Source organism: Mustela nigripes, chromosome 5, assembly GCF_022355385.1.
Source record: "Mustela nigripes isolate SB6536 chromosome 5, MUSNIG.SB6536, whole genome shotgun sequence".
NCBI lineage: Eukaryota > Metazoa > Chordata > Mammalia > Carnivora > Mustelidae > Mustela > Mustela nigripes.
The window spans coordinates 105,677,486-105,695,731 of NC_081561.1; positions in this window are offsets into that span (position 1 = coordinate 105,677,486).

The following is an 18,246-nucleotide window of genomic DNA, read 5'->3' on the forward strand; positions in this document are numbered from 1 at the left end:
GGAGGGGAGGGGAGGGGAGGGGAGGGGAGGAAGGAAAAAGAAAGACCCTGCTGGAAGACTGAGAAATAAACAGACTAATCTTTACATTTTCAAGATGTATGGTAACTACAAAATCCCATTTTTATGCTTTTACTAATAAAGGAAATATGACTGGTAAATCAATTCCGATAAGAATAATTCAGATAATAGGACACGTGTGTGGCTCAGTCAATTACGCATCTGCCTTCAGCTCACATCATGATCTCAGGGTCCTGGGATCTAGTCCCACATCAGGCTCCCCGCTCAGCAGGAAGCCTGCTTCTCCCTCGGCCTGCCGCTCCCCTGCTTGTGCTTTTGTTCACACACTCTCTCTCCCTCTCTGAAAATAAGTAAATAAAATTTTAAAGAAAGAATAATTCATATAAGATAATTCTTATTTTTCCTAAACAAGTATTGCATACAGGACATTTAAAATATTATTGATGATTAGTAATATATAAGGAAAGCTGTTTTTACTTCAAAAAATGCAATTCGCCTCTAAAGTAACATTTTTATGAAATAAAAAAGACAACCTTAAATGGTAAATGACAACCCTTATTTTGGTAACTACTCTCAGACCGCTGTGTGGGGTAAGGTCTTTAATTTTCCTGAGCACTTATTTAAAACTTTTGAAATTAGCAGTAACTCAAAATTTAAGAAAAAAGTAAAATGATACCAAGTTTCAATTTCCTCAAATTGGTCCTCACTCAGATCTCTTTCAAAATCTTAGTACTAATTCTATAAATTCCTGATGATCTGTATGAGTACAAAAATTATAGTTGATCCTTGAGGGAAGCAGAGCTGTAGTTGATATTCTATAACTTTTCTAAGTTATACTCATTATGTAGATAATTCTACTTAAGTGTGTTTAATTTCCTTAATATGCTTTAGGGACTTCTTTAAAAATTAGGCTTCCTCATATTTTAAACCAATTTTAAAAGACTGAAGAGTAGGAGGGGCCATGGTATAGAAATCAAAGGTTGTAATAAAACACATGATTTGACAGTAAATAGATATTTGTATTTTCAAGGTTGTTACAGTTCCTTTATTTTTTAGATCCAAGTCCTGCTTTGACTACTGGTGGTACTGAAGTTGGTGGGATTTATCCGAAGATTAGTAATTGCTATTGAAAAGCCTTTTAAACAGTTTCAGTAATTGAGCTCAACTGTCAAAGATACGTATTTTGGGGCACATGGATGGCTCCGTCACTAAGAATCTGCCTTCAGCTCAGGTCATGATCCCAGGGGCCTGAGATCGAGCCCCCCATCGGGTTCCCTGCTTAATGGGAGGCCTGCTTCTCCCTCTCCCCTTCCCGCTTCTTGTGTTCCCTCTCTTGCTGGCTGCCTCTCTCTCTGTCAAATAAGTAAATCTTAAAAAAAAAAAAAAAAAGATAATGTATCTTTATATATACTTTCTGTGGTCAAAAAGACTATAACTTATAGTCAGGATTTCCAATAATTTTTAATAAAATTTTTCTTTTGTCCTTAAGAAGAAAATAGATGTTTTTTCCTGATGTTTCTAGAGAAAGCTACAGGGATAAAATACATCAAAACACTTTAAACTTCAAAAAGCCAGAAAGGACAATCATTTCAGAAGAAAGATTGTTTTAATGGATACTCAAGGTCAGACCCCAAAGAAGGGATATGTGAGGGCCCTGGTGCCATCACATATCCTATCCACTTGTGTGTGCATGTTCACACGTGTGCACATGGACATCTTAGCCGCAGCTTCTTAACAAGTAAGAAGTCAAGAAGGCACTTTAAAACTTGTCAAGAAACACTCACACACCCTCCGCAGGTGAAACATGGCCATGATTTGAAAGGGAACATAAGCACTGCACAAAACTGAGGGGAAAAGCTTGTAACCTCAACCCGCCAGTTCTCAGATATCCCCAACTTATCATGCTGGGCCTGGAGTGAACGTGAGAGCTGAAACAAATAATGTGGAGGGAGTGAGCAGTCAGGTCCAAGTGCAAGGACAGCTCCTATTATGTAAAGAAAGAGGAGAATTTATCAAAGTAGGGAGCACCTTAGTAGCTTAATTATGAGTCTTTTAATGTCTTTTCATAATCAGTTAATAAATACCTTAACAATAAAATTGAATGTAAGCTTTTAATAGGCCATGTTGGCTTGAACCTAAACAAAGGAATTAGCAGCTCCAGGCATTGTGGGGTAACTGCTCACCGTTTGGTGCCAGGAGAAACAAAGCATTTCAAGTGCATTTTTTGTGCCTCGCCATAATAAACGCTTGTAATATTCCCCCAATTTCTGGAGTGTAAGACGCAGATCTTATTTATCACAGTATGAGACACACCTGGCACGCGGATCAGGAAACAACTGTTTTACTTCATTTCTGTCATCACCTTCCAACAGATTTCTTTCACATTCCAATTTGGATGGGAGGACTTGACTTTCTCTCCATAAGTTCTCCATTAACAGCTTCACAGCAGAAGGCGCCATTGGTCCGTTTCCTCTTGCAGCAATTAATTACCCCGCGCGGCGTGTTTTGACTCCGATGGCAGTGAAAACCCAAAGTCATGGGCATTCGCTCTTCTGTGCTGCGAGCAACGTCTTCATCGTGAGCCCGCGCTCCCTGGCTGCGTCGCGAATTGTCAGAATTCCTCGGACAGGGGATGACGAACACCGTGTCAAGTCAGCAGCACAAATTACCGACTTCAACTCCCTTCAGTCACTTTTATTAAGCTGTGTTTTATTTGCGGGAGGCCCTTCTGAAGGCTGTGTCACTTCGGGCGGGCGGTCGGCAGATGAACGGCGCGCTGGCTCTCTCGTTCCTCCAGAGCGGCAGGCTATCAGGCTGGGAGTCTTGAGCTCCGTGAGCCCCGCCAACAACTATGCACTAATAAACCTTGAAAAGCTTGAATTACACTATAACCCACAAAAATTTTCAAATTAAAAAGGCATATTTAGAGGCCCCCGTGGATAGTGATTTTATTTAGTTTAATTCCCTCTTGTGGCCAATTAGATAGACACCCCTGCACACAGGCACACACTCCGGGAGGGGAAATGGGGGGGGGGGGGGGGGAAGTTTAACGTTGGTTTTGAGAGGGGGAAAAAGAGGGGGGCAGTATATCACTCCTTCCTAGACAGAAATTATTTTCCCGGCTGTTGTTCTGTAAAGAACAGGGCTGTTGGAAATCAATGAAAGGGCACGCAAGATGGATTTTTATTTGGATTAGTTGTTTTAAAGCTGTACTGTACTCCAACTTCCTCTTATTCAGCCCTCGTGAATTGCCAGATTGAAGAATAAAACCCCCACCACAGGCACAGAGCATATTCCTTTAGTTCTCTTCCATTTTCTCTTGGTCGAAACGACTTCCCCTACTAAGCAGGCTCTGAGTGCCTCGCTAATGATAGGTGTATTTGTATTTGTTTTTTTAATTAAGTGATCTGCACGACCTAAATGCATTTTTTTTTAATCATCTATGCATGAAGCTCATTTATCCAATGGAACTCAGGTCAACTTAAGAGACGTATTTGCTCCGAAAATTGCACCTAGTGTCTCTTGTTGCTTGCCACTGCTCTTTCCATCAGAGTTGCAAAACTATGCCTCTTCCTCATCAGGTGGCGGGCTCCATATGCACCATATGAAAAAGGAGTTAATAAAATGCACGTTGGAAATATAAAACAAGGTCAGGGGCGACAGTTTGGCTGAAGGCCTTTCTTTAAGTGTGGAAAACAAAAGAACAAGATTATTTTAGCAGTTGCAGCTGTCGGGAGAGCAGCTTCAGTAGGGGAGTGGCCTCCGGAGTCCCCGCTACCTGTTTCATGTGTCCATCAGAATCACGGTTCTCTCCCGAACACAAAGACTCTGCACCGTAGGTGCCCCAAATTTTGGAAAGTCTCAACAGGAAAAAAGAAGAGAAAAATCCCCATTTTGCTCCCAAAGGGAACTTTGGGGAGCAAAGGGATGAAGCCATGGGAGGTGTAAGGTCAGCCTGAAGGTTGGGAGCCTGCGTGTGACTCCAGATTCTAAAACCCCCATAGCTCTGCGTCCTCCTAGAGCCAGCAAGGATGAATGGTGTTACTGTGTGCACTGCAAAAGCCACCCGGATTGGAGGCGAGTCAGTGGTAGTTTTTAAAAATAAGTACTTAAGATTCTGCGGTCAGGTCCCTCCGATGCCAACTAAGCCAGAGGAAAGAAAACAACATTGTCAGTCAAGCAGTTGCTTGTTCCACAAGACCTCAAACACAACGCTTGACAGATTTGTTTGCTTAATGAATTGACTGGTTACTTTGGCATCACTTGAGAGCCAAGAGGGAAATAGTGAAACTCAATCAGAAGACCTTTATCATCCTCAAATGAAGATAAAAGGGAAAACACTTAATAATGATGTCATAGGACAAAGAGATTAGCCAACAAAACGCATTAATATGTGAACATAAATACATTATCAGAGGAGCTGTGACCCAGTAAAAGAGAAGACTATTTTATAGTCTTGATAAAGAATGAGAAAACGAGGTCATCCGAACAGGACAGACCAGGTTTCCAAAAAGGGACGGGTACTATGGTGGGGGCAGGGGAGCAGTTGGGACCCTGAAAACATAATCATTCCCCACCCCAGACTTTAATTCTGTTTTTGTTCCCTTTCTGCAGTTGTGAAAAGGAAACAATAATCTCATCTTCCCAGAGTCGGTAACACTTGGCATAGTGCCCGGCACTAGTAAGTCAACCGAGGTTCAAATACATGCCTTCTTTTCCCGTTCCTGCCTCCAGCCACCCCTAGAATAACTCCTTAGCGTAAGTAAACCATCACTCAGCATGGTGCATTCCAGACCAATTGTTATCTTAGGGAAATCTTACCTGTTAATAGGATTTCCCTATACTAGATGTAGTGAAAGGATTTTGGCCAATGGGCGTAGAAATCCCACACCACGGAAAAAGCCTTCCACCCCTGCTTCTATCTTCCTTCCATACTGACCTTCATAGTTTGCACATGACTTGTTTCAGCAAAAAAATCACACCAAAAACACTCCCTCTAGACAGACCACTCTGTGTTCTCAGACAGCAGCCACAGTATCATCCAGGAGCTCTTTAGGAACCCAGACACCCACCCCCTATACCCACCTATTGAATCGGATTCTGCAAGGATCCCCAGGTCATCGTTATGCACATATGCACATGTTGGGTTTTTGGTTTTTTATGTTTTTTTTTTTTTTTTAAATACTAATACTGGGACCAAATCCTAGGCCAATTATGTCAGAATCCTGGAGCTGAAAGCCAGGCATCGAGACTTTTTAAACTTCTCCAGATGATTCTAATGTGCAGCCAAGTTTCAGAGCCACTGATCAAGTCCCATCAGCAAAAATAAACCTTAAAAAACAGGAAAATATTTAAACAAGGACTATAGGATAGACAGGACTACCCTTGAAATAGACCCACTGAAAAAAGAGGTTTTCAGATTTATATTTAAAGACATCTACATTTCTAAAATCCTTAGTCATAAAAGAAGGAGGAGAATCAGCAAATGTCTTCATATTTCAACTTTGGCCCTTATACACCTCTTGGGTAACAAGGTACCCGGGTGGGCAGAACATTTATTGACATAAGTTGCCGTGTTTATTGATGCTGCTCGTTTTTCACTGATTTTAGAACTCTGTAGGGGAGGTGTTGTGACTTTGAAAAGGCCATTTTTTTTAAATAATCAAATAGTTTTACTTAAAGGTTTATGTAACGCGCTATACTATTAAACAGTAAATAAAAACCACTGATAAATCCCGGTTCCCCCACAGGTAGTTTGGCACATCCTTAATTATCTGGTTTATGAGCAAATTGCCAGCTCTGGTTTGGTTTTCAGCTTGTTAGATGCATGCGTGTGTGCACACTTCTTACCTGGCAACCTCTCAGCCCATTCAACCTCTAAATGACGTTCCCAAAACGTGCTGCGTGGGGGGAAGGCAGAGTTGTCCTAAGTCAGAGGGCTCAACTCTGTGGTTGAAGTTTTGCTTTTTTGTTTTTGTTTGCAGTGAAGACTTAATTGGGTGATTTAAAAAAAAAAAAAATGTGAACACTCATAGCATATGGGCCTGGAAAAGGTTACCAATGACAGCTGATGGCATCAAACTAAATGTACTTATTGCGCTGCTGGTTTTTGTTAAATCTAAAATGTCTCTCTCACAGCACCCCTATCTGTGCTCCATTCTGCTTCCCCTGCTGGCTCACCCTTGCCTTCCAGGGATTAGACCTTCCGAAGAGGAATGTTCTTCTCTGTGCCTGCATCATTCGAACTTAAGCTGAATAATATTCTTCAGTGGCATTAGATGACTTTTGTTCATATTTTTATTGTTTTACAAACGTCTGCACTCAGTCAGTCTCCCAAGTGTTTACAATCATCTCTAATCCCAGAACTTCATGAAATCAATGGTTTTCTTCTGAGCCTTTGGGGCCCTTAGCATCTTGAAGGTTCTGCCTCATGGGCTCCCCCTGGTGGCTGCACCACGCCTCTCCCCTGCTAGTCCTATGGGAGGATCCCTCCTCGGATTCAGTGAAGACATCAGAAGCAAGGAGTGGGACGCGGAGGAGAGGAGGAAAATCATGGGCTGTCCAGCCTCTTTGGGAGTTGGTCCTTGTTATAAACTGTCAAGAATTCGCTTCCTCGTTTCCATCTCTTTTGAGTCAAGTTCTGGGTCTTAGCACCCTTTACTGCCCAGACACCAGAGCACACATGGAATGTGCATTTATGGATGTCCCTCTTCCAGGCCACAGGCTCAGGCTGTTTGGACTAGGCATACCCAGAATTACAAACCACTGCAAACCACTGCACCCGGTATTGATTAGACAATGTCTGGAGTTGGCAAACATTATTAATATATAGAATGCCACAGAGATTGATTGCTCCACTTTCATTTTTCTTCTTCCTGCGGGCCCCCTATAGGAGAAAGCCCTGCAGCTGTTCTGAATCCCATTGCCAGAAGCATATTATAGCTTGTTTTGATGTTTCACCAGCAAGTTCTGGGCCTCATATGGGCACAAGCCAATGAGAACATCCCACGTTCCAATGAGAGGCCGAGACACAATCACCCTGTCAGGTGTTGTTAGTAAGTCGGGATCATAAAAGATAATAAACTCTCTCCCATCTTTTATGACAGCACACCAAGATCAAACGCTTTCTATAGCAGAGCACAAAGCCCCTAGGACCAGTTCTCCCTGACAGATGTTCATCTGCTATCTCAGTATTGACGTGTTACTTAACTTATTGATCCACAGAGAGAAGGAAGTAGAAAGACCCCAGGAATCTGGTATTGTACAAGCTGCCTTCCAGGGCTGTGAGCTCTAGAAAGAAAGTGAAGACTTTGAGGTCCTGTTTTAAGAGCTGTTTGCAGAGCAGAGAGCCCGATGCGGGGCTCAATCCCAGGACCCTGGGACCATGACCTGAGCGAGCTGTTTGCATATCGCCCTTTTATTGTCCCCCCACCAATGTTTAAAGAAACAATAACATAAAAAAAAATAGGTCAAAGACAAAGGAATTAGGCAAAAAACCCCACCTTTTTATTGAATGAACAATATACTCAGCAGTGACCAACATGGTTTATCATCCCTAATTAAGTTGGGGATGCTCATCTGGTGCCCTCCATCCCATGGACACAAAAGCCTGGCTCACCCGAGACTTCACGAGATGATGAAGAATGAGGTTCACTAAAAGTTGATAGTGCAATGCTCTGATCCATTGGTGACATGACTTCTGGACTACTCACATTAAAGAAGACCTTTGATTGCATGTCCCCAGATTGACAGAGTCTTGGAATTTGGCCCTGCCTGCTAAAGGGAGGTCCACTGGTTTTCAAGGTAGCCCCGGCCCCACCAGTGCCCCAACCCAAAAAGTCTGATTACTCCTTCTTCATTCTCACCTCCAACTTTGCTCATGAAGTCCTTGCCCACCTCTACAAATAAAAATTCTTGAAAGGTCAGGCAAAAGTAATCTCTCTGTATTTCCCGAGGCTATTTGTATATATGGCCCCCTCTCTGTGCTTTAAGAAATTTAAGTTAACAACCAGATACAATACATCTTTTTGCCTTACTCATCCCTTTTCTTTATACAACAAATGATTAATCACTACAGTTCAGTGAATGAAGGAAGGAAATATCCTGCTCATTTAGGAACCCCCTGCCCCAAAGCCTTCCGTGATTTTGTATGGACTAAGAATAAATTTCAAACCTCTTGGAATTCCCTTCAGATTTAGCCCTGACACTAACTCAGAATTTATCCTAGGTGGCCCAGACAAAATTCCCTTAGCAAACCAGCCCACTTACTGTCTCCCCCCACATTCTACGAGCAACCTACGCTGTCTTCCCTCTTCACTCCCTTTCCTACACATCTCCTCTTGGCTACAGACCCAGGCACAGCCAACCCCTTTCCTCCTTATGCAGCTTTCACCAGTGCTCCTGACCTTCAGCAGTCTCTGAGGTCATACAACAGCTCATCTCTGTCCCACACATTGTCAGCCAATCCTTGCAAAGCTTCATCACCCTCACAAGCCAGGATTCAACATGTGCATTTCTTAAATGTTGGAGCATTGAATTATATTCTCTTTGCCACAGTCCCCAGGACAACATGCCTTGTTCATAACCAAATGTTATAACACTTTACTTTGAAATACACTAAAGCAAAGTAGTTAAATTTTAGGTTAAATCTAGCTAAATGTTATTCCAAACCAAATCATTTCTCAGCAATGAATCATCAGCACTTTTCCTTTCTGATCTATATAGAGAAGAGTTTTTCAAAATTTAATCATAACTCGTTGTAAGACTTCACAAACTCTCAATTCAATATTTATCCATACTTTGAGTGATACAATCTAATATTTTGTTTTATTTTATTTCGTTTTTTAAAGTACTGAGCATGGTCCCCTAATGATTTTGTGACCTACAAGCAGGACACAACTAATGAGCCAGTGTTCAAACATTAATCTACAGGCTCCTAGACATTCCTAGTTACTGGATAGTCTTTAAAATCTTACAAGGATAGAGAAGTCTAGATTCTAGAAGTCTAGAAGGAGCAATCAATTTTCCTCTGTTTTACTGGTATCACACCAAACCTCCTGCTTCTCTCATTTTCTTGCAAATGTGCCTTACCAGCCACTTGCAAAGAATTATTTTAGCTTAACAAAGAAAGTAGTTTTGTTATTTCTTTCTCTTACCAGTGGTTCTCAGTCAGGCATGATTTTGCCCCAGAGAACATTTGGCAATGTGTGGAGACATTTTTTCAGTTGTCGCAACTGGGACAGAAGGATGGAATGCTACTGGCGTCTAGTGGGTGGAAGCCAAGGATTCAGCTAAAACTTCTACACTGCACAGGACAGCTCCTCCCTGCACACACACATGCACATGCACACACAGGCACATGTTTAGCCCTAGAATCGCCTAGCCCTAGATTCATCTAGCCCAAGTATCAATAGTACCATTGTCGAAACACCCTGCTTTTAATAACATCTTTACCCATCTTGTTTATTTCTTAATTAGGTCTATACAATATTAAAGTCCAACTATGTGTACAAAAAAGTGGAGGAAAAGCCACAGCTATCACTCGGAGAGCTTGCCCCACATCATCTCAGCCTGTGGAACTTCAAATTAGACTCTATCAGGAAAGCTGAGACCTGCCTCTGAAAGGTTCTTGTCATCTCCACCAGACCATGCTTACGGTGGGGGGCCAACAGCCTCATAACTTCCCCAGTGGCATCCTGCAAATTTTGGGATTCAGCTTAACCAGTGGGGCATAACTGGCAGCCAACAGAAACCAATCAGGGGAATCCAGATGCTTGTCCAACATCTGCAAGAAATGTAATATTTGGATCCCTAATTTGAAACATATAACTAAGCTGAAAACACATCCCCTTTAAAATTTTCTGTGCTGCAAAGTCCTTGGGTCATCTGTTCAGTCATTGTCACTGCGTCAAGGTGTTACCAGCTGTTTAGGTGTCCTCTACCCCCTCCATGTCACCCAAAAGAAGCAAATCATGTAATTCTATGTATGTGCCCTGGGAGTCTCAGCTGTCACCCAAGCTGGGACCTCTTCAGACTCAGAGGGGTCTGTGGGGCCGGAACCTCAAGATCTCAAGGGTGCTCTCTACAAGGTAGACCAAGACACTTCCTCAACAAGAATCCCAGAATTTCTGTCATAGCTTACCAAAGGATTTCCTTGTGGCCAGTCCCTTTAATCTAATCCATAGTCAACTACCAGACTGATTTTTCTACACTAGTTTATCATGTGACTTCTTTACCCAAAAACCTCCCAGACCTTCTCCTTTTCATAGGAGGACTCCAAACATCTCGGTATTTGATGCCTTTCCCTAATATTGTCTCCAAACTTACCTTGTGTGGCATACCCTCTCATGTAACCTTTTCCTCTCTCATCTGAGTGAGTTTGCCCAAGCTTATTTCTGATCTTGGCTTTCAAGTATATTGTTTTCTCCATCTAGAAAGCCTCTGGTGTCCAAGTCCCAGAGGGTGGCAGGATGATGTCGCTCAGAAGCCTTAGCCAAGGAAAGGACTCTTTCCAGAGGTATGGTCAGTAGTTAGGGACTGAAAACCCCTCCACTTGCACAGCAAGAGGAGAGCATAGTACCTGGAAGAGGGGCTGCCCAGACAAGAACTGTGGCCGAAGGTGGAGAGGACCTTACAGCTGCTGCCTAAGTCCCAACCAAGCAGGGAGGGGCCAGAGGAAAAAGCACTCCAGCCTCTCCACTGGCCTGCTGCCTACCATTGGCTGAACCAACAGGAAGTCAGAATGCCAGGGAGCCAAGGAAGCCGGTAATATAGTCCATGGAAGAAAGCCCTCCAAGACTCAGAGCAGGGCAGAAAATGTGTGTGTGTGAGTGTCTGCGTGCATGTGTGTGTGAATAACTTACACATAAAACTGTTTTCTCTCAACCAAATTGCCACCTTCACATTCGAGCTCTCTTCTCCCTCTAAGCTCCTTCAAAACTAACTGAGGTGGCTCTCGTTTAATATCATAATTTGTTCTCTTCCTGCTTCACTATTACTTACATATTCTGTTCTGCATCTTTCCTCCCTGGTTGCAACTGTGAACAAATTCAGAGGGAATTCAGAAGGAATCCCCCATGGCTAAACCAGTGCTGTGAAGGTTGAGATGCTCGAAAGTATGTACTGAATGAACAGGGGAATCAGGAGGGATGTTCTTTAATGGATGCTGAAAATAATTACCCCTTGTCCAAAATTATATATGGAAGAAAAAAATATCGATCTATTTACAGCTTAAATTCTGTCAAAGAAGTTGCCAACCTCTCTAAGGCAAACCTCCCCCACTTTTCTTTTGTCTTCAAAGCTAATCCACTTCAAAAATAAAGCTAACAACTCTCAAAAATAGAGCAGGCATGTGGTCTGAACTAATGAAGTCCTGGGCCTCTTTCTGCCCATTTCAAGTTCTGCCCAATGGACTATACAATGTCTTCTAGCACAAGAAGGGAACTCAATGAGGTTTGAGTTATAATAATGCAGAGAATAGAAAAATGTATAAGAGGCACATTTCGAGTCCAAGGAATTAAACAATATAAATCCTGTGGCTATGAGAATAAGCAATAAACCATGAAGAGATTCCAGTTTATTTCGATGGCTCTAGGGTCCTCCAATTGTCTTCAAGGCCTGCCTAATTTTTTTTTTTCTCATTTTGAAAGGGATTCTTTACTTTTGTACCGATTTACTCTCTGCAGTACTTAGAAAATCATAATTGTTTGTTTTATTAATGGTGCAGTTTTGGGAAATTTGAGTAGAAGTACATGTGGCATTCTATATACAGTAAAGTGCTTTTCAGGAAAGATTTAGCAATTTCCATGTAATAGCATAGAGCAAAATCGATTACTCAAGAGATTGTAAATGAATAAGTTCCTTTAAATCTTTTTTTTTTAATTTTATTTATTTTATTTGACAGAGAGAGAGATCACAAGTAGGCAGAGAGGCAGGCAGAGACAGAGGGGGAAGCAGGCTCCCTGCTGAGCAGAAAGCCCGATGCGGGGCTCGATCCCAGGACCCTGAGATCATGACCTGAGCCAAAGGCAGCAGCTTAATCCACTGAGCCACCCAGGCGCCCCGAATAAGTTCCTTTAATAACGTTTACATTTTGGCTGCATGAACAGCGGAGAAAATATCACTGAAAACTTTCCATGGAAAAGAACTTGCATAGTCAGAGAATCAAAAAATAGAACTAAGAGAAACAGTTATCAGCACTATTGTTAGCTAATTTCCTATAATAATATATCTTAGGAAGACTGAGTGTTTGATGGAGAGAGACCTTGCCCAGGCAGAGAACATGCAGAAACATAGTGCTTGATGGCACCTGGGTTAGGGAGAGTAAAAGACTGGAGGTGGGGCACCAGCTGCAAAGCTGAGTGTGAGAAGGGAGATGGGTGTGAGCAAAAAGGGAGGATCCTCCTACAGAGCAACCTTGTAGCATCTTGAACAAGTCCTCCCATCTCCACACTTTCATTTCCGGAAACAATCCCTTTATTGTCAAAGAATTACAATTGTTTCCCTTTGGAATCTAGTGGCTTTTAAAATTTTTGCTTAGGCTTTTTATCCACAGGGTTATAGGAGGCAGTCATGTTAAAAAATTTTTTTTAACCTATGGTAGGTATTTAGCTGGCGGTCAGAGAGCAAGGAGCTTACCCTCCAGAACAAAACAAAGAGATCATTGAAAAAAGTCAGTTCATTTTTATTTGTATAGCCGTGATTCTCACCACAGTCCAAGCTTTCAGCAAATCATTTAACAGTGGAGAAGAAAGCCCAAGACTTCCTTCTGTCATTCTGATGCATCACTCTCAACTCAACTCAGTCCCATGTGGGCACAAGTGCAAATAAATGTTTCAGCAAGAAAGACATTTTCACCATTCTGGTCAGCTAAGATTTTCCAACAGTATGATTTTCAAGGCAAATTTTTTCAAAATATATATCTTAGAATTCTCTGAACTTGGAAAAAAGTGTTCTATTCACTTGGGAATTTCTCTGATGCTCTTTGGATCTCACTGAAATTTTTTAAAACTATTTGAAACTATTTCCAAACCTGGAACGGCATACAGAGTGATCCTGAATACAGAATACAATCTTGGGCTTATTTAAGTCTATTTATTTTGGAAAAAAAAAATGAAGGGCATGTTTGTAAATACAGAGTGTCTTCAAATTGTGATTCCTAGTTTCTCTATAAAAATTCTCCCTAGAACTACAGGCCTTTCTACTGAACTGCAAGGTCTGAAATTCACACTGTTGGGTCTGATGGCTCAGCCCTGCTCCCGCAAAGAAAATTCACAGGAGATAAATAGATCTTGTTTCCTGACAACAGCCTGAATCCACCCTCAGAATTGTGTTGAAAATTTAAAAAAAAAAAAAAAAGAAGAAGAAGTTTACTGGGCTCTCTTGGTGTCACAGTAAAACTCACCCACATTCTCTCACTTAACCTCATGATGGTCCTGAGAGGTTTTCCATACTCATGTACATTTTCTAGACTCATCCAGCGCCCCTAAGGTCCAGATTATTCTAATTGCCCATTTAATGAAGCAAATCTTCATTAAATTCTAATCTCCCATTTAATGAAGTTTAAACCTTATTTCCTTATGTGCCATTCTATGCTCATCTTCCCAGAAACTGACCGTACTTAAATGTGGGGCAGAACCAGTACTAATCTCCCACCTCCAGCCTCCTCCTTCAAAGCCCAACAGCCTCACAACAGAAAAATCCACTTCTAAAGAATGTATGGGTTGGTATTCTGATCCCCAGAGTTTCGCTCTGTGACAGAGAACTAGAGGGGAGGACAAGGAGTTCTGTTACCTTTCATGAGTGACTTGAGGCCCCAAGTTTCTTCCTGGAATTTTAGAAAGCCAGCCCCAAGTTTTTGAAAGCATAAAATGAAAAGGAGTGCCTGAGCCGGGGAAGAGGTTACAAAAGAAAGGCGGGGGGGGGGGGAGGGGGGGGGCAGTGTTGGCTACTGGCTTATCCTTATCTGTTCTTCAACCTGTTCACTGGAGAAAATTACAATTCTATCATCCTTCTCCCCTCCCCCTCACTCCTGCCCCCTCCTCCCCAACACACACATTGCAAGCTATGTTCCATCCTGAGTTCTCCCAGCCCAGAGCAAAGCAAATCAAGCAGAACCATATAATTTACTGCACCAAACTGGAATTACCCCCACCCACTTAAAAAAAATCTGGCTTCATTTCAGGGTAACAGCAGCCCTGCTCTGGCAGGGCTCAGTCAACGTGGGTGATCTGTGACATGTGGCAGAAATATAGAACTCATCAGATTTAATAAACCCAAGTTCCACACACGACTGGAGGCCTCTCTCAACAAAGGCCTGGAGGAGTTGCTGCACGCAGTCCCCAGGCTCTCTGGGGGAAACCACCCCCTCCGAGTCCAAAGCTCCCTCTTCACTCAGAAGTCAGAGACCAACGGGCTGTCCCCAACAGACAAGGGAGGTGGTGGAGTTAAGAACAAATGCAGATGAAACCCATGTTGTGTTTTGAGGCTGGAGGACTGGAGGGAGCCACCGTCCCTGGGGCCACTGTGGGGGATGGGTTTCAGGACATCTCTGTGCTCCCTGAGGGGCTGTCTGCATTCCCAGCGCAGGCACAGGGGAGAGGTGCCCTCTGCTGTCTTCCAGCCACAGTACACCAGGAAGCATCCAAGCTGGTCCCCTGTGCCCAGTCCGGAAAAGTGGGGAGTGACTGCGAGTCCAGTTTCCAGGTCCGTGTCACGTAAGCCACCGCCCAAATCTTCCCCGGATAGCTGTGAGTCCCCCGAGTGCCCACACGGCTGAAGTGCACATTTCAGCTAACTGTTCAGAGGCAATCACTGTGAGCCCTGGAGCAGCAGGGGAACCGTGACAACCTCTCAGGGCCTCTCAGCCGGTCCAATTGGCAGAATGCAAAGGTAGGCAGAGACACCCAGAGCCTTCTCAGGGAAGGAGGGACAGAAGAAACACTCAGATAATTGACACTCTGGCCCAGACTGGTCATTGAGACCCTGAGGCCGTGGCTCTGCAGGAGTCCTCTCACCCCATCCACTTCCGGGGACCACCTGTACCTCCGGAAACAGGAATAACAGCACCGATGAACCCGCGGCCACCACACCAGCTCTGAAAAGTAAAGCCATCCTGATGTCACAGGATGGCAAATCAAAGTCACAAAGGACACAGAAGTATCCTATATGTGCTAGAGACAGGATTCCAGCCCAGGTCAGCTCAGCTTCTCCCTCTTTCCACCACACCGGACAGCCTCATATGTTGTTCAGCAGTGGACAAAAGTCTCCCACTGTGGAAGATCAGCCCACAAAAGCCTACCCCAAGCCTACAAAAATGGAGTCGAGCACAGTGCAGTCAGACACCATGGGCACAGGCCGGGCGTGTGGCACACCCTGTAGCACTGTCACTCTTACTCACACTCGTGCCAGGTGGCTAAATATCCCAGAAAGGTCCTGACTCAAGCATGCCTGGAGCAGTCGGTGGCCTTCACATTGAGTCAGAATTGTGGGGAAGGGACACCTGGGTCTGCCTTTGGCTCAGGTCTTGACCCCAGGGTCCTGGGATCAAGCCCCACATCTGCTCCCTACTCAACAGAGAGGCGGCTTCTCTTTCGGGTGCTTTTTCCACCCCTGCTGGCATTCTCTCTCTCCCTCCCTCTCTCTCTCAAGTAAATAAATGAAACCGTAATAAAACAAAAAACTGGGGAGTCCAAAGGACCCTGGACTCACAGCCAGAATCCTACGTTCTTACCCAGACTATGTGACTCATTAGCTACAGCTTTGGGGTTCATCAGTCAATTTCATTGTGTCCCAGTTTCCTCTTTAATATAATAGACATGGTATTTTATAGAGTTATTATATATGTAAATACATATATATGTATACTGTTTTATAAAGTTACCCGGATTAAATGAGATCACTATTTGTATTCACATGTGTTCACACACACACACACACACACACACACACACACTAGTTGACTGCAATACATACAAGTTAGGTATTAATATATAACCAGAGAAAATGATGGAAAGGGTACCATGTTCAGTGAATCACCAAAGAGAAGGGACAAATATTATGGTTCTTAAGGAATCCCTGATACTAGCGGCTTGCCTCTCATGCGGGGGATATCGTGTGGAGAAAGATGTGGCGAGAAGTGGCTTCTGTAAGACAGCATATGCAATCACTGCTCCAGAGTGTCCACCCACAGGCCCCCAGCTGCCAGCCAGAATCTGCTGAAAACACAAGGTGGTCCCTCCTGTAGGGGGTCTCACTCCTTCACACCTGGGCCCACAGGCCATGGTCTGTGGTTCTGATCCACTGTGTCACAAAAGTCAGGCTGGGTCCAGAGGCTTAGGAGAAGCCTCACACCTGCTGTGTGAGGCAGCAAGTTCTGACCCCTGTGTCCTGGGTCCTATATTTTCTGTGACTATCAGAACCCAGTAGTGTACGAGCAGTCACCGGCCCACCATCCCTCGTAACTGATCACACCGACTGCTGCTTCCTGTACATGGAGAAGAGACAGACATTCTGCAAACTGAATTCATTAAAGAAGGATGGAGGACACACGTGTGCTCCTATCCCCCCATTCTGATTTTTCTAGAGAAGAGTCTTTGCTTTACTAAGGACATTCTTAATAGAGGATACAGATCTCCTTTTGAAAAATTCTTCCAGTTCCTCTAAGATGCACAGCTTCCTCTCATACTTTGACCAGTGACAAACAATCTGAGAATTACTATACCCCCACCCCCCTCATAAGCAAACCACTCTTCACAGTTGGCAGGCACCTTTTCTCCTAGAGAGAGCATCTAAACTTAACACCTGGTGAATTTGTCTGAGTATTATCATTCCTATCAATGAAGTTATCCAGAAGAGCTTTAACTTATCCCCTGCTACATGAAATCACTATGATCTGAGTTACACAAATATAGTTTAGCAACACAGAAACTCAACTGTTGTTCTACAACAAGATTATAAGAACAATTAATTAAAGTTAGCTTTTATTCATATGTTCCAATGAAAGTTAGCTTTTATTCATATGTTTCTACACTTCAGAAAGGGTGACAGTTGTTCTATGTAAGAAATATTTTTTGATATTATTTCAGCTATCATCTACTAATTTGCTGTGTGTGTGTGTGTGTGTGTTTAACACCTACTATGTTGAATCAGTTTTTAAGGTGACATAGTTGAGTGTTTGAGAGCTTATCCTCTAGCATCGGTCAGACCCACTTTTAATCAAAACTTGGTCACTGACAAGATGATGACTTTGGACAAGCTACCCAAAACCTCTGAGCCTATAAAGTGAAGATAATAATAACAAAATCAGATATATATTTATTAAAACAGGTGATGAAATGTTAACTAATATTTTTATATTTCCACCTAATGTACTTGCTTGGTAAAATGGTGATTTTATAGCTAAAGTTTAAGTGAGACTGTCCCTGCCTAATGCTTCCTGACAACACTTATTTGGAATTTTTGAGGTTCTAGATGGCTCTTGGTGACCAATTATCCTTATCTGCTAGAATATTTACCCAATCTCAAATGACTGTCATTAGGCAGGAGATGGTACCAAAGTCTGAGAACACTAATGGCATGAGCTACAACCTTGGTCACATTTGCTGCCCCATCAAATGTGCTAGACTCTGTCTCTTGCCTGTTCATGACACAAATATAAAACTACTTTTGGGGTTATCTGCTCCCTGCTGCATCACTTCTGTCTTGTCAGGTTTCCCCTCTTTAAGATATAGCTGACTCCACATAGCCAGAAACAAGCAAAACATCACACACACACACACACACACACACACACACACACACACACTTTGGTTATGCTGGAAAAAGTTAAACTGAAACTGAAATATTCAGCACTAGTTCATTTTCTACACACTTGGGATTTTCAAAAGGAAACACCACTCTAACCTTAGCTGTCAACACATCCACAAAACTGTTCCCAAACTCTGAGACTGTTTTCTTGGGCCCTCCAGAGAACATCGAGGCACCAGACCTTTCTCTGTGTCCATTTCCTTCATTCCCAAGCACAGTGCTCAGGTCTTCTCTTGGCCTCCACTGTTCTCAACGCTGGCTGCTCTCCTTTGATCAGAATCTTTGCCTTCAATCCCCAAAATACTAATGCTTCGATCCCCTTAAAATACTAAGTCCAGAAGTCTCCCCCGACCACCACCAAAATAGGTAAGTGTTCAAGCATTAGCTTCAAAATATGTAAGTAACCTCAATAATAAAGTCCCC